This window comes from Alligator sinensis, unplaced genomic scaffold, assembly GCF_000455745.1.
Source record: "Alligator sinensis unplaced genomic scaffold, ASM45574v1 scaffold373_1, whole genome shotgun sequence".
NCBI lineage: Eukaryota > Metazoa > Chordata > Crocodylia > Alligatoridae > Alligator > Alligator sinensis.
In genome coordinates this window covers 50,709-74,551 of record NW_005841990.1, presented here as the reverse complement: position 1 = coordinate 74,551, position 23,843 = coordinate 50,709, and the positions used below count along the sequence as shown (strand labels likewise).

The 23,843-nt window shown below is 41.5% G+C and overlaps 1 protein-coding gene across 1 annotated transcript in view; it reads right to left on the bottom strand.

Moving 5' to 3' along the window:
- Positions 1 to 23,843, bottom strand: part of TIAM1 (T cell lymphoma invasion and metastasis 1) — a 229,510-nt gene that overhangs the window by 178,550 nt on the left and 27,117 nt on the right. The window contains exons 4-5 of the mRNA XM_025201339.1: positions 19,616 to 19,784; positions 5,902 to 5,991 (exon numbers count right to left, since the gene is read on the bottom strand). The gene's annotated coding sequence lies outside the window, so the exon portion shown is untranslated. The remainder of the gene's footprint in view (positions 1 to 5,901; positions 5,992 to 19,615; positions 19,785 to 23,843) is intronic.

Sequence of the window (23,843 nt, the reverse complement as noted above, 5' to 3'; positions counted from 1 at the left end):
CTGCCCCCCATAATAAGACCAGAAAGCAACAATAACATTACATAAATATCACAGGTCAGATTCCACTCTCCTTTATACATGCTAGGCCCTGTTGAGTTACTCGTGATTCACAACCATGTAAACAAGGATCGAATCAAGTCCCTTTTTCCTTCCCACTAGTAGGCTGCCTGTAACCTTGTCTTTTGCATGAGCCACAGATTCTACCTAGCTCTTTGAAAGGTAAAAAATTAAAAGTAGTAAAACAAACATACATGTTAAATAGGCCAGCTGGCAGCAATTTAAAGTGATCACATGGAGGAAGCATGAAGGAGAGGCAGGATAGGGAGCTTTAAAACAGAGTGGGTTTTTACATGGACTGCAAGTTACCAGTTCATAAGGTCTTCAGGGAATTCTCTTTAAAAACAAACAAAAAAAACCCCACAAAAAACAAACAAACAAACAAACAAATCACACAATGCCCCCCCCCCACCACCACCACTTTGAATCTTTGCTCTACAGGCTGAATGTTATCATGTTTCTATAACATCTGTGGATATATTTTCCTTGAATAAAAGGTGCATCTGCTCATTTAGTCATATGTAGTGACACTGTATAACAAGGAAGTCTTAATACATGGTTGTTTGCTTGTTTAAAAAAAAAACAACAAAAAAACCCTCATTCCTCTTCTGCAGTTTGGAAATGTGTACTACAGCTCAAATTATAGCAGCTAATAAGTAAACGAGAACAAAATACGGCAGGGAAGGGGGGAATAGAGGGGAAACGTACAACAAAACATTAGAGGAGTGAATAGTAATTTGTTTTCCGGTTTGGGTTTTGGAAATAAATGAGGGGAAAAGCAAAAAGATCAGTTTAAAATCCTTGGGACAAAACCCCACCTGGTATTAATCAGCATGACTCCATTAACTTCAATGGCCTTCCATCAAATTACAGTATGAACTGAAGATCTGACTACGTATTCTGAACAGGCTTCCTTTCTTTTATTAATGCAACCTCAAATTATATTTTTTTTCCTAAAATCCAAATTGCTTTTCATTTTGCTACAGCCAAAAAAAGGTTTGAAAGACAATTTCACTTTAGTCTGCAGTCAGTTTCGCTCCAGGCTGTCAGGGCTCCAATAGAGGCTGCAGTCCCTGAACAAACATTTATTTGTGTTAAGCAAATGCTTCCATTAGTCTTGGTTTTAATTAATCAAAACATTTCTAAAGATCTAAAGCTTTGTAAAATCTTCACTTTTGCTTGTATATTGTAAGCAAAATCTAAATGTGAGGCTACATTTGATTTACAGCAACTTTCACTCACCAACACATCGGTGAACACAAGGAGATGATGTAGCATTGAATTACAGTAACAAGTTAAATACACTTAAACCAACGGAGCTGAAAGTGTTTGTCTAAGAAATAGAACATCATTAGTGCCCAGAAAATATGCTTGATGAAGAATACTCAAAATGAGGTTTAATGTGATCATTCTTTCTAGCCGTATGTCATTGCTTCCTATCAAACCACAGTTCTGGGTGTTTTAGGTGTCTGACAAGAATTTTTTTATTATAATTATTTCTGTTATACAGAATGAGTAGCCTGCATTGAGGAAATCAAAACGCTCTCTCTCTCTCTCTCTCTCAAAGTGACTGCAACAAATGCAACTTCAAGGCATCACTGGGTCCCGACTCCAGACATTATGAATTATGGAATCTCATCAAACACCTGAAAAATAAAGCCGTTGAATATGCTTGCTGAAGAGCTGGCAAAGCTGTTTCTACCAGAGATGAAGAACCTGCAGCAGGGTGTAAAGCTTTCCTTGACCTCTCCCATTCCACCAAGAAAATCTGTGCCCATGGTTACAGGAAACTCTTAATCTCTACGAGCAGATGTCAATCTCCAGAGCTGGGAAAATAGCTTTTTTCATTATGATCACACAATTTAACGTCAAGAAGTTGAAATGCCCTGATGAATATAGTAACTTAAATCCAAAAAGGAAGCACCTGCTTTCTAAATAGCCAGCCAATTAAAAATCCTACTGCTGTTTTATGCATTTATAATTCAATTTCAGTAGACTTACTGGTTAGTAGTATTTAGCTATTGTTAGACTGCTATGCAGCAAAAAAGTGTAACTGCTGAGAGCAACAAAGTCTGCAGTACTGATCAGTGCCATAATTCTGAAATGGATGCTTTAGAAGTCCAAGTTGTTCCATAAGGAAGGAATTCTGGAGAACATGAATTAAAGGTCCACTCAGAAAAGCAACGCAGGCTATATTCCCAGCAGGTGTAAACTGACCTAACTGCATTGATTTCAATGGAACAATGCCAGTTTACTCCAACTGTGGGTGAGGGCCCTAAACCCACCTTCAAGCACACAACCAAACCTTCTCCCCCTCCCAACAACCCATAACATTTTCCATTCCTGGAAATAAAAGCGTCTCCTCTCATTATGCGATTCCTAAAGTAAATGTTCTTTCCACTTACTTGCCAGCACTGGGAAACCAGAAAGATTTTCATCAATAAAATAGAAAAAAGTTTAAATAAAAGAACACAAGGAAATGATCAGTTTGTCTGCTGGATTCAATTTTAAAAAACAGAACCCAGTAAGAAGTTGTAGGCAATCCCCTTACCTGACCTAAAAATAAAATAGGCAAGCTTTTGAGAACTGTATTCTCGTTATCATGCTGCAGAAAATAAAATGAGGTAAAGCCAAAGCTGAAGCTGGAATTAAACACACTGCCACTATCTGTCACTTGCAGTAGTGTTGCAGATTTCTCCATAATAATGTGGCAGTCATTTTGGTCACAACTGTATGGGAAGACTGCCACCAGTGAAGGATGAATTTAAAATGGCACCACAGGTAATCAGCATGCTTTTAAAATCTTAAGAAATTAAAAATGGGCGGTTCCTATCATCACGGCAACAGCCAGGATAAACTACACCGACTTACACCAACTTAAGGTCTTGCTCCGAATTGAAAACTATACCAACTAACTTAGTGGTAACAAGGCTTTGCACACTTCTGTGCAGTTTCTTTTCACTGGTGTTACTGTACCAAGAAAATAGTTATCTACTAAAACAAAAGCTCCGGCCATTTTATAGGCATCCAGACAAAGCCTTGCAATATCCCCCAGGCTTAAAAAGAGAAAAAGCTTCCCCTCACCTGATATTTCCTAGTTCAAAACAGGCCCACATGGCACCCAGGTAAACTGGGTTTACTCTTGCAACTGGTATTATGATATGCTGTTTACATTTTGATCATTATCAAAGACTGTAATGCAAACTGCAGACAACAATGAGTTAAAACAGAGCTGTCCAACTGGACAGCTTATTTTGCAGCTACCTGGCTCTTATCCAGCCATTGCTCCACCTACAGCAACAGCTAGGATCTCTGGGATCCTTCTCCCTCCTCCAGCTTCCACTTCCTGCCTCTGAGCCTGCCCCAGAGGGTAGGGCAGGGCAGCATGGCACAGCCAGCCATGCTACAGGAAACTATGACCCAGGAGTGGCAGGTAAGAGGCCAAGGCACCCCCACAGAGCACAGTACAGCTGGGGGGGCGGTGGCACTATGAACCATGCGCATGCGGCCTGCTGGTGTGAGGTATGCCGGTCCTGGCCACTTTGAAGCCCTGGGATAAAACACAGCTCCCACTGAGCAGTTTTCTACCACCACTTGGTCAGCTGGTAGAGATGCATACTAAGGACAGTACGCACGACTCCTGGCGTCTAGTAGCTGCATTTGCAGTATGCAGCCAAATGTTAGAAAATACTCCAAGGAGCATGTCGTTTGAATTACATGGTCACCAAGAATATTAGAGTAAGTAAAGTCTGAGAAAGCTCCAATATTTTTCCTGGAAGTTACCCTCTCTAACATCCTATTGTAGATTACATCTAATGCACTCAAAATTGTATCATCTGGGCATCTACCCTGAGTCAAAATCCACCTCAAAACTTCAGAACCTGCCCTGGATACAATATCATATTAGTTGTCAGATTATCTCCTCCTTTCCTCAGAAGTGGTGTGTGATTCTGACTCAACACTGTATATCCCATTAACCAATAAGCACTGTACTGAATGCATGACCGAATACAGAGGGGCCTTGCCAGTCAATCACTCATTTAGGGAATGACAAACTGGGAACCAGCTCCAGATTTGGAATTTATAAATCATTGCAAACACGTTCAACACGTAGAAAAAAAAACACCAACATTATCTTCTGGCTTGTAAGCCCACTCTGAACCTGCTAATAACCCTCTCGCAGCTAGAGACTACAAACTAAAAACTATGGTATTTGTTTCGCTAGGCCCCTGGGGTAGGCCTTGACCATTCCTACTGCAGCTCAAGTTTCCCTTGCTCCAAGTAGCAAGCTGCAGACAGCTTGCAAGGTGCACAAGCAACTCCAGATTCTTCTTTTGACCACTGAGATCTTGCAAAACAATCCTTTGGACCCACTCACACCATAGGCAGCATTTTCTAATTCTAGGACTGATCTAAAGCCTATTACAAGTCAAAGAAGAGTTTCACTCACCTCATTGAGCTTTGGCTCAGACCAAAGATCATTTACAACATCTAATAGCCATCTAACTTGATCTACACTGGTCACTATTTTCTGCCAGTTGAGAAATGCATTCAGCATAAGAATGCAACTAAAAAGACGCCCTACTCCATGTTTCTTAGAAAGGAAGGACTTGATAAGAGCTAATGTACCAAGGGAAAGACATTGTTTGTTTGAAAAGAGCTTAGTCAAGGAAGATGGTGGGTTAACTGCCATTTTAATACTAAAACAAAAATATGCATCTTATCTACTTATATAATTCTACATACACTTACAAAAGGCACCTATTTCTTGGGAACTTTGGAACCACCATCTCTCTGGTTAAGATTATTAACCTTTTCCATTGTTAGATCCATTTCAGTGGCTTATAACTTTGAACCTGTACAGATATCTGCTCTCCCAGGAGAAATTCTCCTGAGGGCGATTTAACCCTGGTTGTTCCCAAGTTATTTTTCTCCTGGAACGGTCGTTTTTGCCTTGGGAGAAAAATCCTTAGCATCTGTACATTTGCGATTTCTCCTGGGAGTGTTGCTGCTCTCCCAGGAGAAACTGAATATCTGTACATGGCGTCTGACAGACAAACTATTCAGGCAGAGACCCAGAGGGTAAGACATGCACATGCTTTGCCATCGGGTCTCATAGGTATTTGCCAACAAAAGATGAACTGTGCAACTTGAGAACCTTGGGTTCCATTCCAGGTTCTGAACATAGATTCTTGCACCTGATCTGCCCCAGTTCCATCTCTTCTGCTGTAGTCCTAGCTTCTCTCCCCAGTTCCTATTTCTTTGCCTAGTCATGGTCTCCACCCAGCTCTTCATTCACTGCCTCTGGAAGCTCCCAACCCCAATCTCCTTTCCCTATCAACTCCCATTATCAGAATCACTCCCTATTCAAGCTCAGGACTCAACCTACCTTTCCTCCTCCCATGCATCTTTCACTAACCCAAGTGTTGCTCCATTTGCATCTAAGTAAATCTGTTTCTTTCTCCTTCAGGCTACCTTAGCATCATCAGGGTAGTTCTATTCCTAAACCTCCCATCCCCACTGCCTGTAGTAGCAGTCCCAGAAAAAGTCCTCCTTGCCAGGTTTCCCCCCCAACACTTCTCCAAACTGGTGCATGCTCAGTGCAGGCAATCTTAAGTTACTACTGAACTATGTGTATTAACTTTTCAAACACATAACCATATGCGGATAGTTTTGCTGGGGAAAAGAAAAGGGTCTCTCTGGAAAATTCTTAAAGGAGTTCATACTGGTAAATTCTCAAAAAAATTAGTTCCTAAGCTTCTCAAATTGGGCCCACGCATTTCACAAATCTGGCCTTATTCCCTGTTGTTCCCTAGTTCCAAAAACAATAATAGTAACTCTTACCTCATAGGTATGTTGTGAGGATAAGTTGACTAATGTTTACAATAGATCCATTTGGTGAGTCCCATCTGTCTGTACACCGGGGAAGGGATCCTGTGGACAAAAAAATTATGTGACCCTGTAATTAATGACTGTACCATAATACGCACACAAAAGGAAGGCAAAGTAAAGTGATACATGCAACCTGAATTCTGGCATTTTCTGGCTTCAGAGTGCTTGACTTTATAAATTTAATAATAGTTATTTAAAATTTTAGTTTTGCTTTTGTTTCTGTGTGCCCGCACATGCATACGTATGACTTATATAAAGCCATTTTCAAGACATCCAGTATAATAAATGCTTTATGTTTCCTGTTTAAACATTTTAGAAACATAAAAAAAGAAAAACAAAACAAAACAATCATTTGTTCTATGTAAACTAACAGAAGGCAAATCTATAACCAGTTGTTTGCCTGCCTGTAAAAATTTCCCTATGGAAACTATTAATAACTTGCAACATTAAGGTCATTCAGAGATTTCATGTTTAGAGGGAATTTTCACATTTTACTCCATCCAGGATTTCCTCTCAAAATTATAGCTGTCTTATAAAGCTATTTTGTCTTATCTACAAAAGGCTTTTTTCTTCTCTTGCAACTGTAGAAGTATATAGCAAAATCCAAGAATCCTTCAACAGCCATTTTAAATCCCTACGTGCTTTTCTGATTTAAGAATGTCTCTGATAGTACAATAATATCATACTGTACTTAGCCTTGAAAACATACAACTCCAGTTCAACAATCCTATTACATATGCTCCTAACATTTGTACTGAAGAGATTTAGCTCTCTGTTGTTTTATCTCTTTCAGTGTTTGCCAGTGGATACATTATAAGAAGATGTAGACAGGTCACATCCTAATGTTCCTCTCATCCTAAAACAAATCTGGAATAAAGAAATTGGTCATGTAGTTCTCTATATTAAGCTCTCAGCTACTCATCTTTTTAACAACCCCCCTCTCAAGCAGAGTGACAACAGTCAATCAAACAAAATGGTGTGGCCAACTTGTGGCACAAGTGACATGGGTATCACATTTTTGTGGCACATGACAGATTTGGAAAGAGGCAGGCAGTACAGTAACAGATAGCACAGGAGTAGAAAGCAAAGCAGCAGATCAGGCAGGGACCACAGAACAAGGAGTAGAAAGCAAAGTAACTGAGAGGGCAGGGAGCAGAAAACAGAGCAGCAGATGAAACAGGGAAAAGGAATCAGAGTGGTACTCAGAGTGGGGTTAATTTGTGGCATGTCTGCCAAAAGGGTTGGCCCCTGGTACAGTAGGATATGCTGTTCCCCAGCTCTATCCTAGCATACTAATCACTAAGGACACAGTCTAAAAACCAACTCACACAGCCAGTAGGTCTACCTCATGGACAGACTCAAATAAAACAAGTCAGTGCAACCATTTTTACTTATAACCAGGGATCCAGATTTTTGGTTTCCTGTGGGAAATGGGGAAAAAAACCCCACCATGGATTTCCCCTTTTACCAGAGAAAAATGCAGATTTTTCATTTTAACAGAAAGTATTTTCTCTCTCTCTGCAGGCTGGCAAGGGGCTGGGGGGCGGTCAGCCAGGGGACGCCATGTACATGCACATAGCTGGGCGGGCCGCCTCCCGATCCCATCCATGCGGCCATGTGTGGGCTAGGAGCGGTACGCGAACCCGTCTTTGTGCACGCAGGCTGTGGCCAGCAGCCCGGGCACGCGGGGTCAAAGAAGACCGGTGGCGAGATAGAATTAGTTACGGACGCGTAATGGTTGATTAAAAGATTGTTTACTTACACCAAAGATGGTCGTGGTGTAGGCTGGACAGTTTTCCAGGCTCAGCTCCGCTTAAATCCTCGCTAGAGGACTCCGACAATTGACCCCGGAGTGGTTGAAGCTCCGCGGGTTCGGCTCGGTAATTGGCCCCGGAGTGGTTGAAGCTCCGCGGGGTCGGTAGTTTCAAAGGGAAGGGATACGTTTTAGGATTGTGCTCGGTGACGGGGAGAGGCTAGAGACCGTTTGGCCCCCGGAGTGGTTGAAGCTCCGTGGGTTCGGTAAATAGGCCCCCGGAGCTGTTAAGACTCTGTGAGTTCGGTAAATCGGCCCTCCATTGCCCTCTTAAGGAGAAAAAGAAAAGCTGGGTTCGAAGGGATTAGCAGCGCTTAGAAATCTTCACGCTCTTTCTCCCAAACTCCAATTGCTTGCTCTTTCTCTTTCTCTTTCTCTTTCTCTTTCTCTCTCTCTCTCTCTCCCCAACTTGGGCGGAAACCACCCAAGCTCTTTATACGGCTAGCAAGCCAATCGCTAGCCGCCACGTGTGCCTATATTAAGATCGGCCAATAATGTGGCGCGAATCTCAATACAAATGGCGGGAACCCCTTTGCACCGTGCATCACTAGGATGCAAAAGAAATGCACCATGCAAAGAAGGCTATAAACAGCGGGAAATACTCTTTTGCACGCGGGTTCTCCTATTGCAAAAGAAAACTCCACGGTGTAAAGAAGCTGCAATTTGGCGGGAACATAATTTAGCAGTGCCAAAGCACACAAAAACAAAAAACCACAACTTTGGGTTGTGACAATGGCCACCAAGCAGCCTAGAAAGCAGCTCCTGCAGGTAAGTCTGATGGGGGCAGGATTGATAGAGAAGGAGGGAGCGTGTTGGACAGTACTGGGCTGAGGGCTTGGGGCTGCAATCCGTGGCTAAAGGGTACCAGCAGGGAGAGGGATGGGGCAGCAAGTAGCTCATTCAGGGGGCGGGGGTGTTGGGCTGGCTCCCTACTGCTGCACATGCTCCCAGGAGGGGGACAGGGGGACCTGTGACCCCCAGATCTGTGCACGGGGCAGGTACAAGCTGCCTTCTGCAGACCAGGGTCCTCACCCTGCTGCCCTCCCCCCAGGGCTTCTGTGGCCCTGCGGGCAAGATCCAGTGCAGCAGAACAGAGCAAGGCTGGGCAGGGAAGCTCATGCTACCACTACAAGCTCCACACTGCCCTGGTAAAAGGGCCCCTGCCCACCCCACAGCAAGACGGGACACAACCCCACATCACTGCCCCCACTGCTGCTGGGTGTACTGCTGTATTGGGTCCCGCCCGCCAGGCCATGGAGACCCTGGGGGAGAGCAGCAGGGCAGGGAGTCTGAGCCCACAGTGGGCAACCCACACCCACCCTGCACACAGATTCCAGGGAACGGGTTCCCCCCCCCCCCCAGGAGTGTGCATAGTGACGGAGAGTCAGGCCTCCCCGCCATCACAGCCTACAGCAGGCACCCCACACCTGCCCCCACCACAGGCTCCACTCTGGTCATGCTGCCCATTGGGGAAGGAGAGCCAGGCTCCCCGCTCAGGCTGCAGCAGGGGCTCAGGCACTGCTGCAAGGGGCTGGGAGCTACAGACCCAGGTCTCTGGCCCCTTAGCCCTGGTAGCTGGGGGCCCCCTCTGGCAGGGCTGGGAAGGGGCAAGGGACTGTTGGTGGGGAGTGAGGGGCCTGGACCTGTGTCCTGGTAAGCTAAGGAGACAGAGCTAAGGGGGAAGCTCTGATTTTCCATGATAAAAAACCCCCAAATCAAATACCAAAATGTATAAATACTAAGAATTTATTTTACTATCGTGATTGAGGCACTGGTAGACTTCTATACTGCGTTAAAATGGTAAATCTATCAATAAAAAATGGTGCTCAAATGATATCTATATAAATATAACAGTGTTTCATTTTATCAAAGAATTTGTGGGCAGGGGGGTTTAAATCAGGGAAAGCCAGGATTCCTGCTTATAACAAGTGTTGGGATGTCATGATCAGGAGGCCCATAAGAGCCTGAACAGATAAAAAGGAAAGCACCAATTTAGAAGAGAAAGCTCTGAGGCACTCAAACTCCACTCCAAGAGGAAGGAGGGGGGAGACGTGTTGATGAGAAGAGGGCACCAGAAGGGAAGGAAAGAGAATGGCAATGTGGCATAGAGAGGAAAGGAGAGTACACAGATAGAAGAAAACATGTTCTACAGGTCAGGGGTCAGTGACCAGTGCTACAACATCCCACTTTCTTGAGGGGGTGGAAAGTGAAGGCATTTTCACATACTGCACTATTACTTACCCCTCAAGCCTGCACACACTTCCTTTACCCTCTGAATAGCACCAGCTGTCCAACAGCTTCTTTCCTTCCCAAGCTTCCCTTTAAACCTCATTGTTTCTATCAGCTTGGGCTACTACATGTTTATGTCACTATTTCTAGGAAGAAAGCTTGCAGCCTCTATGAAATGCCCTAAGGATGCGTGCTCCCTTTTCGCTCCCTCTCCTGTTTTTTATTCCAAGTGCATTTTTCCAGGCCCCCATTATATTTACCTCTCCTGAATTACCGTCCACTAGGTTCAGCACTTAAAACCTGCTTAATATTTTGTCATTTATCCACCGACTGGGGTCCCCTCCCTTTTTACTGCTGTACCTCTTTCTGTATAAAAGTTAGGTAATCACTGCCTCTTACCTCATCTCACTGTTCTCATATTATGCCTTCACTACACCCCTTTGACAACTCATGCTTTAGTCACTGTTAACAAGCTTAAAACTAGACATGTCTCGCCAGTCAACCTGTCCTCTATCACCATGAAATGTCATTCCATCCCTCTACATTTGCTTCCTCAGCTTTTCTCAAACTGTAAGCCAGGGACAAGCAATAGTGCTTGGGTTCAAGCATTCATCAGATCTTTAAAAAATTAATATAGCACTCTACCACACCACAAACCATTTCAGTTAGTCATGCCCTAGTTCTGCTAATGCTAATATCATCCTGTGAAGAAATGGCACAGCATGTATAAAGATCTTTCCAGCTTTTCTGCTAAACAGCATTTGCAATGTAACAATGTAGGAATGACTTGGAGACACTGTCTTTAACTGTTTTGTTTGTTTTGCTCTTTTCCCCACTTCCTCATTCACCCCAGTCTGACTCATAGGTGTTCCTTTTACAGTCTCTAACCCCCAAGCCCATCATTTCCTGCCTCGGTCTCTCATCCTCTTCCTCCCCCTTATCCTCAGCCACTCTGTCTCATCTGGCTCTTTTCCACCCCTCCATCAACACAATCTTTGTCCTCTAGTATAAAAGCCACCTGCCTTTCCAAATACTATCTTTTCCCCCTCCTACTCCCTCCCCCTCCAACTATCTCCAAAAACTTAATGCACGCTGTCCACGCATAATTCCTTCAACGGTTCTACTCCTGCTCCACCTTCAGGACACTTTGTGCAATGCCTACCTCACTACAGCTGACCTGCCTAAAACGACCTCTTTGCTAAGTCAAACGTGGAGTCCCTTATTTTCTTGATCACTACTCCCATCAAAAGACACTAAATTACATGGACCTTACTAGCTCCTACAATCAAGCTCCCCTACACTTCAGATTCTGTCCAAGTTTCCAAGGGTCCATTCTCTTTCTGCCTTGCTGACCACTCGTTTTGGTGGCTTCCAGACCTACTGGTCAGTAGCCTCTCTCAGAATTGTCTTCCGACTCCTTCGTTCTACAATGACTTCTTAGAGAACTGTGTCTACTCCTATACTTCAAAGTGGTATGAATCTATGAAAAAAATAAATTCCTAAATCTACCTCTACCACTCCAGCCAGGGTTGCTTCCCACACTGCTTGAACAGCCATCTCCTCCAAGATATCTCAATGCTACCTCATGCAACCTTTCTGGAAACAGAGCATATTATTTTTCTTCATAACCTCTCCCCATCACTTCATTTCCTGGTTCACTTAGGTTCTGAGATGCCATCAAATCAGAGTACCTAGCCATCATGCAAAATATTAAATACAAAACCAAACAGAACTTCTCCCTCACCAGGCTTTCAGGCCAGGCAGCAGGACTGTATTGAGGGAGGGCTTTTCTTATAATTAAGGCAAATCATTTTGGAGACAGTTTAAATGTGATTCATGCCTTGTTTTGAATGCAACCATACTTAGACAGTCTCATCTTTCCAGCAAGGAGTTCCACTGCCCGAGTCCTACCATTCAAAACATGCTCTTTTCCCAGTCTATCAAGCAGGCACACTTGGGCAAGGCTAAGAGTGGTCATAGAGAATCAAATTTGGTTATTCCTTCCAATTCCTTCCTCCCGGGCTTTATCAACTCTTTGCTGCTTCCATTCAGCCCAAAATGGTACCAGTAAAGTTGCTGCCCTTTCCCAGCACCTAAGAACCTTGCATTCCCCAGAGACTGCTCCCATGCTGAACCAAAAAGAAGCACTGACTTCTTTCATCTGAGATATACTGGAACCGTGTCAAGCAAAAACGTTACTTCAACCTGGTTGAAGCCTCTGGGTAATATCACAACTTTTAAGTGTTAACAATAGCTATGAATCTTTTCACTGGATGCCTGTCTGTTATCACCTCAAATTCCCACTCCTCAGCCTTATCTACAAAGCCTTACACATCAATACCACAGTGACACACATTTCATAGTCACTTCATACAATGAAACTTACTGCAGATTTTTAGCAGTAAGTCAATTAGCCACTGGAGTAACTCACCTAGGGGCACGAAATTTTCCCCAGCACTTCAATTTCTTAGAAAGCAATGCAGCCTTGATTCAAAAAATAAAGGTATGCTACAGCTCAAAACAGGAGCCATTAGCTTAATGTAGGCATTATTAGGTGTGGTTCTTCAATCTGTGTCATGCAGAAGGTCAAGTTAGATGATCAGAATAGTCCCTTCCGGCCTTACATTTTAAGAATCTATCAAACATATCAGGAGACAGAATTCCCTGCTTGCATTCCTATCCTTCTCCTGCACTAGCTCTGTGCTGCTCCCAATTATCTCCTGTTCCTGCTTCTTTTGTCTCCTGCTCCTGTTCTTGGCTCCGTGCCTTCTATCATGCTGTTCCCCCTACATTCTTTCTTCCTGCCCGCTAAACAGCCTTTCACACTTCCTTCAAACCCACTACTTACATGAATTGATCTCCAGTTCCTTCTTTTTCTAAACTGTTGTCCTATCCATTCACTTCAAGGCAGGGACAGTCCATGGAGTTCTATGTACTTCTGTAAAGCTCTCTTAACAATTAACAGGGATCCTTGTTTTCTCTGATAAAAAAAAAAAATCCCCAATTTTTGGATTTAAAAAAGTAACCCAAATCCACATTTTTGGTGATTAAAATGAAATACCACATATACATACACCTCTATATGTAGTGTTTTATTTTAAAATCACCAAAAATGTGCATTTGGGTTACTTTTTTTAATCCAAAAAATTTTCAAAATGAACCCCCCCCCCCACACACACACACACACGGTGTTTCATTTTGATCAAGGGAAAATTTGGATTTGGCGTTACTTCTTTAATCCAAAGATTGGGGATTTTTTTTTTTTTTTAAATCAGAGAAAACCAGGATCCCTGATGATTATATAAATTCCTTTTTGGTGAGAAACTACTAATTTTGTTAAACCAGATTATTTTCTTTATTGTTGTATGTACTATAGCATTGACCACCATAAATAAAGTTCACAAACCCGGATACATTATTATTTTAAAACTAAAAAATAGATTAATTAAAACTGAAGGCAATATGGTTTAATTGGTGGAGCATTAGGCAATCAAAAGACCTATTCCCAGCTCTACTACAGCTGCTTTGAGAGATCTTTGGCAAGCAGTGTCACCTTTCAGTACCTCAATTCCTCCATTTAAAAAAACAAAACAAAAGAGAAAGTGTCTCCATTTTAATGGAGAAACTGGTCCCATGCCTTTCTTTGCTAAGTACTTTGAGATCCACAGATGAAACTGCTATAAAATAGGTAAGTATTATCCATGTATCTAATAGTTTTATGCTGCTATTTATCACTGTAGTATCTGACCAACTTGTATGTAAACAACAAACAAACAAAAAACCCAACAATAATGAAGTGCCTAATAAACTTCACAAAGCCTCTGGCCCTTTCTAAGATAAGACTCTACTTAATCTAGGAATTGGGTTTTTAATGTAGTTATCTGAATTCAAGACAACTTAAAATTTAAGATGAGCGCACCCTTCCCCCCCGTGATTAGATTCTATACATGGAAATTAAAAATGTGTTATAATTTTTCATGTATTGAATCTAATTATTAGAGGGTTGTCTTAAATTCATCCCCCCAACCTTGCCCTTGAAGTATGGAAAGCAGCAGCAGGGGGCAAGCAGCACACACAACACCTCTCATGCAGCGCTTGGTCATAGAAGGTGAACTGTGATAATGAACAGACTGTCAGTTCAGGTGCCACTTAAGTCCTAAGACTCCACATGCTGGCCTTCACAGGGAATATTTCATCAAAATTTACAGAAGAAGGGGAATTATTAAGTTTGCGGCAGTAAGAGAGAAATGAGATATAGCTTGATAATGCAGCTGTCAGTGGGATTCTGAGATGTCACTCCTACACTGAGTAGATGCAATTTGTTCACTTCTCATTTTTAGAAGAATGTATAAAAGTTTCTTTTAATTGATGCAAAATACTCGATGCCTGGTGCCTCATTTGTAAAGCTCTCTCTCTCTCTCTCTCTCTCTCTCTCTCTCTCTCTCTCTCTCTCTCTGACTCCTGATGCCCAGAGGGCACAGCTAAAGCATACTTTAAATAAATGAGAATGCTGAAGTTAAAATTTTAAAATAATTTCTCTTTGTGGCATTTTTAGTATATTTTTATTCTTCTTAAAAACTATTTTCCAAAGGCCAACCTACCAAAGATTTTTTTTTTTAATCTTTTTTTTTTTTTTTGAGAAAAATTGGTTTTACCCAACACTAACACTAAACCAAATAAAGAAATCCAGACATTACAAGTCCTTAAATTAACATTTGAGACCCTAATCCTGAAAGCACTGACATGTGAGCAAACCGATAAAGTTACTTACAGCCAAAATATTCTAACAGTATAGGTCGGGTTTGCTTTTGTTTTTAAAACAAAAATGGACTAACAATATAGTAAGCACATGTGTGGGCATCTAAAGCCCTCTCAGAGGCAGTGGTGATAGAACCTCTAGATTGGTTTGTTTTACAACTAGCTCCTTTAATACTCAGAGTACAACCTATTTTTAAAATCCAGTTTTAAGTTGAAACATTGCCCCCAAATCAACAAAGCCTCCCAAAACCTCCCTACATCCTTTTACCCAGTCCCTTTTCCTTCCCCCAACATAAAACAGCCTGGATGACCAGATAATCCCTGCAAGGTGACCCCAAAGGTCAACAAATCTGTGAACTCACAGATCAGGGAATAGTATGCAGGGAAGGAGTTCATCTGTCAAAGATTCACTGAAGGGACCCATATTAGATGGTCCCTTGCCATGGTAACAAAGCCTGCTCCCATGGGGACTTTTGACACCGACCTCCATGAGACTAGAATTGGGCATTTAGCTAAGGGTTCTCCTAAAACATTCTAAAGCACAACTCAAATCTGGAACCACTTACATACACGCTTAACTTAACATGCCAGATAAAAGAAAGCCAAATCAGGATTGTTTTCCCTCCATTCAGTCGGGCAGTTTGAAAATTAGCTTAGCTGATGACAGTATTTGTTCTAAGGCTGAGATTGTAGAACTACAAAATTCACTGAGATCATTTTTTCTTTATCATCAGCTATGCCCCCGAGGCACTAAATTTGGCTTTTTTTTTTTTTTTTTAAACAAGAGGCTTTGTAGTTCTTTAAATCATTTTTCCACTATTTTTATAGGAGCTTGAATCTTTTTCTTGGATTTAAGGAGGATACACTTTATCTATGCATCTGTTAATCAAGTCGGTATCTCAGGTTCTCAGTTTCATCGTGACAGGCAAAACAAAACATGCTGTTTATTACACCCCACATACTTAAATTGTCTTTGACTACAAACAATTGGCAGACTTCCTTCACAAAATTCATGGAAGAGGAACATCAGCATTAACCATTGCAATCAATTGCAACAATCAAGTTAAAATTATTCAAGTAAGGTTAGAATGCAGAAAAGTACATCATGGGATCAGATTGCTTCATTTATTTATAATGTTCAATACAGTCATGTCGTAAAGAGTTCATGACACTGCAAACATGCCAAGTGCAACTGAAATGACCTCTAGTCAAGAAGCCTCTTCTGTTGCTGTCTAAAAGTAATTCCTGTAGTTTTAATTTCATGCCAGCTCTGTCCATCTCAGGGAACAGGGCTGTTCCTGCCCTGCCTTACATCATATGTTGTGTTCACCTGTGCAGAGGTTGTGCAAAAATCCTGTATCAGAATTCTTCTCTCACACCAGTGGTAGAGGTTCATGCTCACTGTCACAGATGTAAACGATGACTTAAGTGCAGAGCAGCAGGCCATTTGGCCCAGAATCTTCTTCCCTCTCCAATGGGCAGTCTACATATTTCATAATCAGCCTCTCCAAGTCTTTATTCAATTTGCTTAAGTAACAGTTCGAAGCTCCGCAGTTCAAACTTTTAGTTTTGCTGATACTCAAATTCAAGAAGAGGGGTTTCCCCACCCCCCATGTAACATGGGGGGGAAATGCCCTTCATCTTAGATTCCAGCATAAGGCAGTGGGGGGCAGGGGAGCAGCAGGCAGCTGCCGCAACTCTGGCCCCAAACTTACCTTACCCATTGCAATACTTTCCTTTTGGTTGCTCTCTCTCACGTTTTGTTCCTGTTCGTACCAGGTCATATTTATGCCTCGATTACAAACTTTACACTCAGTACCACGTAAGTAGAGGGGCCTTATGTGGCATCCAGGAAAGAAACTGCACTTCAAAACAATATTCCTTCCCTCCTTTCCCCTCTTTCAAACACAGCACAGGTGATATACCCGCAACACAATCCCATTGTCTCAACGGTACTAGACTGTGCCCTTGGGAGCACAGTCAAGACTTCATGGTGTGCCTGCTACTTATCCCGCCTTTTTACCACACCACAGCCAAGTCCCAAGCAGACTATGTGGGGGCACAAAAATGGGAATCTTATACCTCTTCATGCACTTGCATAGTCCTGTAGGTCAAATCGTACCCTGGTCTTTCACCTGCAAGTTCTTGGAGGCTGGAACTCTGTCTTTATGTGTCTGAAGTATCTAGGATACAACAGGCCCTTCACAACGCTACAAAAGCATTCAAAATGGGATAGCTATTTTTTAATATTGGCAATGTTTCCAGAGTATGGATGTGTAGCCAGACCCATCACATTGAGAATTTATTTACAGTACCAAAAAGAGAGATTAAAAATAGAAGAGTCTCACAACATACCTTGATGTTTGCAATGAAACACATGCTTGGACGTATGCAATACAATGAGATATTAAACAACATGGAGGCAAGATTTGGCTCTTTAGAATATGATTCGGTAAAGCTTTAAGAGTGGACCCATTGGCAAAGTAGCCATTTTATTTGCTGGATTCTAAAATTGACATGAGGAAGGGGAAGGGCAGTAAAAGGACCAAAGACACTATTTATATCAGGAAGCAGAGAAACAGTCATAGTATCCTTGAAGACATTTCTATCATAATGAATAACACTAGGACAGTTAACACTGACTTAGTCCAACACGTACCACACTTATTTATGCAGATGGTATCTAGCATACAAAGTAATAGTGCCACAGAAGAAAGCCAAAAGTCACCTGCAGCTTTTGACTCCTTAAAATTTGGGGGGGTTACCCCCCCACAAAATAGGTGCAAATTCAGTAATAAATGTTGTATTGTTTGGAACTGAAAGCACATAATGTATAGAGACAAACTTCTGGAAGCTAAATATATATAGCAGAAATACCCAGGAGAATGAGACAAATTTTAGAACTATTTGATTTTATCCTTCATTCTGTAACGCATTTATAAAAGTAAATCAGTATCTGACATTTCACTATGATCTTATTATCTTCTCTTATATTCTGTATTAACAAACAATCCATGTGATTTTGCATCCTGGAATAGATATCTGTGCAATGTCATCTTACATTTAAGATGAAGCATGTACCATTGTATTGTTTTGAATTTTTTAATGTTACAGCTGTATTTGATAGGAGGAAAGATGGGTGGATAAACAATTCAGTGATACTTGAGAAAATCTTTAGTCATGCAGATGAAGATACTAAGAAAACTTCATGCTTCACAGTACAATCTAATCACTACATAAGTCAGGAAGGAACTTAACCATGTAGAGAGTTGCATTTTTCTCTTCCCCTTCCTCAAAACACAACAAGCATTGGTCATTGCTGGACATAGGCCCTCAGACCCAAAACAACAGTCTGATTTATAATTCCTTTGTTTAAGGTACACAAGAGGAAATAAAAGCACATATTTATTGTTCATGCCAAAGGCTGTTCAATGGTCAAAGTGAAATGAATTGATGGTCATAGGGTGCAATGCAAAGCCTTAAGTCAATGAAAAGACTCCCGTTTACTTCAACCAGTTTTGGATTAGGTCCTTAAAAAGTAGTTCCTGATTGAAAGCAGTCTACTTCATGAATCCACCCACATGGTTGGAAGTCCTGATGCCATCATTGGCCATCTCGGCGAAGTCTGCAGAGAACAGACTGTCTTCATAGGCAGGGACCTACCAAAATCACAGTTTTGCAATTTTCACAGAAACTGTGAAATCAGTAAGCTCCCCCATGAAAAAGCCTGGTCCCTGCGAAAAAATGCCAAAAACAGACAACGAGAAGTAGGGAGGAGAGGGGATAAATAAAAGGAAGCTGCAAACAGAAAACGGTGGCAAGCCCTGGCATCCTGAAGGACAGGGCAGAGGGGGGAAATTTTCCTCGGTAGACTGCAGCAGGCCCCCCCATGCTTCTGGCCAAGGGGCCCTGCAAGTCCTGCCCCTCCCCGGAGATTGACAAATGGCCATGGGCTAGAAGCAGATTGAACCAAAACCTATTCAGCTGAAAAGGTTTTCTTCAGAAAGTGACAAATTTGTTGAAACCCAAGAGTTGTGCTGGAGCACACCAGTTTTAAAAAAAAAATGTTGTCAGGAGAAGTCTCTCAGATTGGGGGAAGAAAAAGAACATAATAGCCAATAGCTTAGTGGTCAAGGCATGCATCTTGGACCCCAAAAAGACAGGGTCAAGTATGACTTTATCCTAGGTCTTCCACATCCCAGGTGAGTATCTTGATGACCAAAGTTATTCACTGGTTTGAGGTGGGCCTTTCCACATCCACATCATTTTTCAGGGGAGATGGCAGCCTATAAACAACTGTTTCATCCCAGTGCAGAATGGGAAGTTTTCCAAAACCTTGAAAAGGTTTGCAGGGAAAGAAAACCATTTCTTGCCTCAAACCTAGTAAGAAGTTCTGTATAAACCTACTTGTGATGTGATGCCACATTATTTTAATCTGCTGTCCCTGAACGTGTATTAAAAATGAAAAGAAAAACAGACCAAGGAAATATATATTTTAAAAATATATAAACTTAAAAAAAAAAGAAAGAAAGAATAGTTTAAAGAAGGAACAAGGGGATAAAATGAGATGAAGTGATACAGAAAACAATTTAAGATGAATATCAATGAGTAAATTTCTCTGTAGAATAGCCTCTAAAGGGAAGTGATGAAAAGGCAAACATCCTGCAGTGCCAGAGCACAGACTTGTGACCTAATACGACTTAAGAATCTCTGGATTCTCCATCCAATTAATAGAAGGGATTTGAGGATTTCTTTAAGTGGAGAGATTAGGAAGAGAAAATATTCAGGCTCTGAAGACATCTTAAATATTTGCTATAAGCCCAAGTGTGTTGATGTCACAAAATTCTCATCAAAAACAATACATACCATATCCAGAAGAGAGAGCATCGCCTTAACTGTTTTCCTGCTCTGCAATCGTGCAGTGTGCTGCTTCAGGTACAGGGTCCAACAACATCAGTTCATGTAGCTAACATCAAATGCAGCATTCCTTATCAAGGCAACACATATCTCTGCACAAGATTGTTCACATAACAAGCTGTAAATGAAATCACACACATGGATACACAGCAGAAACACTTTGGCTTAACAAACATTTTTTATTATGTAAACATGGCTCAGAGAAGCCTTATTCTCTATGCAGAGAATCCATTTTACTTACAGTAGAATAAGCCTTATTTTATTCAATTATCTAAAAGAAACCCAGCCTTTAACTTACTGGAGAGACTGCAGTGTAACATCTGCAGTTTCAAAGATGCTATGCCATATTTCAATATTTTTGGCAATTGGATAAGCTATTATTAGAAATATATCTGGTTGCTAGGAAGACTCTGGCAATGACACATACCACCCACAAAACAGTCTGTTTAGTGAATCAGAAAGATTGGGGGGAGGAAATCAAGATTGGGAAGGAACATAATAATAACCATCAAAAGCAAAATTATATGCAATCTATGTGGATATGAACAGCAAACACCATACTGGAACAAATAAAAGGATAATATAAACACATGTGCATATACAAATTAAGATCTTTAGTGGGACCTATGTGAAGTAGAAAGGTCAAAAATCTAAATTAAATGCCAGAATTCTTTTTAGACACAAAGAATGGACTGTTAGTTTTGCTAAAAGAAGCAACTAAGAGAAAATCCATACTGCACAGAAACATAATTATGACTGAATTCAACCACAAGAGGAACATTTCTGGCAAATAGGTATGTTTACTTTTAGTCATTTATGTCTATACCTAAACACTCATATAGGCCTGACCACCCCAAAATATCACCTCACAAGCATTTATTCACACAACCACTCCCCTATAACAGAATGGTACCTCCCTCTGACAAAGAAGCAGAGCGAGATTAAGCAACCGAACCAAAGTCATAGCCTAAATCGGTCACGCAGCTGGGAGATGACCCCAGATGTTCAAAATCCCAGTCCAGTGTTTCAAACCACCAGGGAGTGAGCCCTAGCTGTAGCCCTCTAGGAGTTCCATACAGGGGCATCCTTTCAGCAAGTTTGGAGTTGCCATGACATGTAACATTTCAAATGCATGTAGCGTCAATTTACACATGTCCATGGTCTTATGTATTCTATAAAGAATACGGCACTCCCCCTCTAAATACGTGCTGTGCTTTCCTCTAAAATGTGAGAGTTTACATTACAAAGACGATAAAGAAAGGCCACAGGCTTAATATCACTATAGACTTTAGCAAAGAAAGGATATAATAGTTTACTGATGCCATTAATGATTTAAAAAAAAAAAAATCACTAGATTCAACCAAAGCAAAAAGTAACACTCTTTGTATGTCACTGACATTTCTGTTTGGGCTTTACTAGCCTCTCTCCTGGTTAGCATCGTATCTAAGTAAAACCAAATTATCAGAAAGCATGCATAACAAATTCAGGAAACTGTAAAGCTACTCTTTGTATGTGAATGCTTTGCATATCCTAAGAAAGATGTTGTAATTAAAAGAAATAGCTCCCTTATGACACAGAACAGAGAAGGTTTAATTATGCTTTTAACTGTTGGGGATGAGAGACTCCTATCACACCAATACTTTTCCAAAATCATGTAACATCTGCCTAGTAAGATTTAAATGGGATGCAAGTGGGCTCCACTTCCAATAAATATGTCACTAAAATGCTATTTAAACCATTATTTTTCTATTATTTATTTATGAAATAAAGAGTTTCAGTCCTCAGTCCTGTGACATTCAAATACCACAGAAGTTATGAATAGGATGGAATCCATTTAACCATTCGTCATGCCAGCAAGCGAGCCTGTTGGTATCCCAGAAAAGAGGACAAGGATCAAATAGTCATGAAGACTAAACAGTTCCTTGTCAACTAAAGGAGGTGACCACAGGTCAAAGTGAAAGCATATGGTGCATTCCCTAGACCAGTAACGTTCAATTAGGGTGTCGTGGCACCCTGGGTTCCTTGAAATCCTTTCAAGGGTACCCCAGGGTGCCACACAACGTTAGCACCATTAGGTGTGCAAACATGATTCACAAGAAAACCCCAGAGATTTCAAATAGCGTTAAAAACAGTCTGTTCTGTTGTGGTCTTTCCAAGTTCGTTGCAACAGAAAAAAACATTCTATATAATTTTACTGTAGTCAAAAACCAAATGAAAACTAAGAGCTGGCATTTTCTGAGGGTGCCTTAAGTGTAAAAAAGTTGAGAACTACTGCACTAGACAACTGGGAGCCCTCTAGAAGCTTAAGTAATCTCTCCAAGCTCCCATGTATATCACCCAAAAACTAGGAAACTTAATCAGATATCATTTCACTTCTGCGTATCAGACAAAATATTAAAATTAAACCATATTAGTCACAGAAATTTTCATTGAAGTATACAGACTTCCTTATCCATCTTTGGCCTGGAGTGCTTTCATACATAAATGCAAGATAAAAATATTCCTTGCAAGGCCCCTGCTTGTCCATGTGAAAAAAAAAAGGATTGCTGTTTGTACAACATCATTTCCTACTCTCTGTAGAAAATTCCTCTGCAAAAGCTTCGGGAGATGGTGGCTTTTCTGAATTTTGGAGGGTAAAGTCAGAAAGGAATGAACCATAGGAACAAAATATTCTTGCAGCACCATCCTTCTACAACTAGGGAATAAAAACTGCTCAATGTTCTATTAGCTCCCTGTGAAGTCCCTCTTTTGCCCCAAATTGGCAACTTGGGATGGGACTCAAGACATGGCAGAGCAGCTGACATATTGGAAATATATTAAGGGGCAGAATCAAGAGATAGGAGGGCTATGCTAAGATCAAGTTCAGGGTATCTTCAAATCTCTGTCATCTGTAGAACAGAGAGACCTCCAACAGTTTTCCTGTCCCTCAAACCATGTCCCAAAAAGAAGTAATTATGTGAGGCTACCCCAACACATCATACAAAATTGAGAATATATACACCACATTACACACAACCACATGGAAGTAAAACACTCAACGCATTATGTTCGTCTTAGCTTTCTTATGATGCATCTAACACCCTTGTTCTGTTTTGCACATGGAACAAAATTTTCAAAGCAACAAGTTTATTTTTTTTTAAATATGGTGTACATGTATACAGACATGCACTATACATGCACAAGGACATACTGTACTACTCTTACAGGTCTTGATTCTTCAAACAGGGACACTAACAGACTCATACCTATGTCAGCATGTATTATATGCAAGATGGCATATTTTATTATGACACATTATAATATAAGAAATTTTATATAAAACTTAAAGGAAGAAAGAACAAATGGACTGTGTAATGGTCTATCTGTACCAAGCCCCTACAGACAACACAGTTTGCCATATAGATTTCATAGACATTAGGGCTAGAAGGGACCTCGGAAGGTCATCGAGTCCAGCCCCCTGCCCAAAGGGCAGGAAGTCAGCTGGGGTCATAGGATCCCAGCAAGATAAGCATCCAGTTTGCTCTTGAAGGTGTTCAATGTAGGCGCTTGAACCACCTCCGGTGGAAGGCTGTTCCAGACCTTGGGGGCTCGGACAGTAAAGAAATTCTTCCTTATGTCCAGCCTGAAACGGTCTTGTAGTAGTTTATGACCATTCGACCTAATCGTCATCCCTTGGGGTGCTCTGGTGAACAAATGTTCCCCCAGATACTGGTGGTTACCCCTGATAAACTTATAGGTGGCCATCAGATCACCCCTGAGCCTGCGCTTTTTCAGGCTAAAGAGCCCCAGGGCTCTCAGCCTGTCATCGTAGGGTCTGCTTCCCTGACCTCTGATCATGCGCGTGGCTCTTCTCTGGACTCTCTCAAGCTTCTCCACATCCTTTTTGAATTGTGGAGCCCAAAACTGGACGCAGTACTCCAGCTGCGGCCTCACTAAGGCTGAGTACAAGGGGAGAATGACGTCCCGGGATTTGCTTGAGAAGCATCTATGGATGCAAGCCAGCGTTTTGGTCGCTTTACTAGCCACCGCATCGCACTGCAGGCTCATGTTCATCTTGTGGTCAATGATGACCCCCAAGTCTCTTTCTTCCATAGTGCTAGCCAACATAGCACTGCCGACCCTATAAGGATGCTGCGGGTTTTTTTTCCCAAGGTGGAGAACCTTGCATTTATCGACG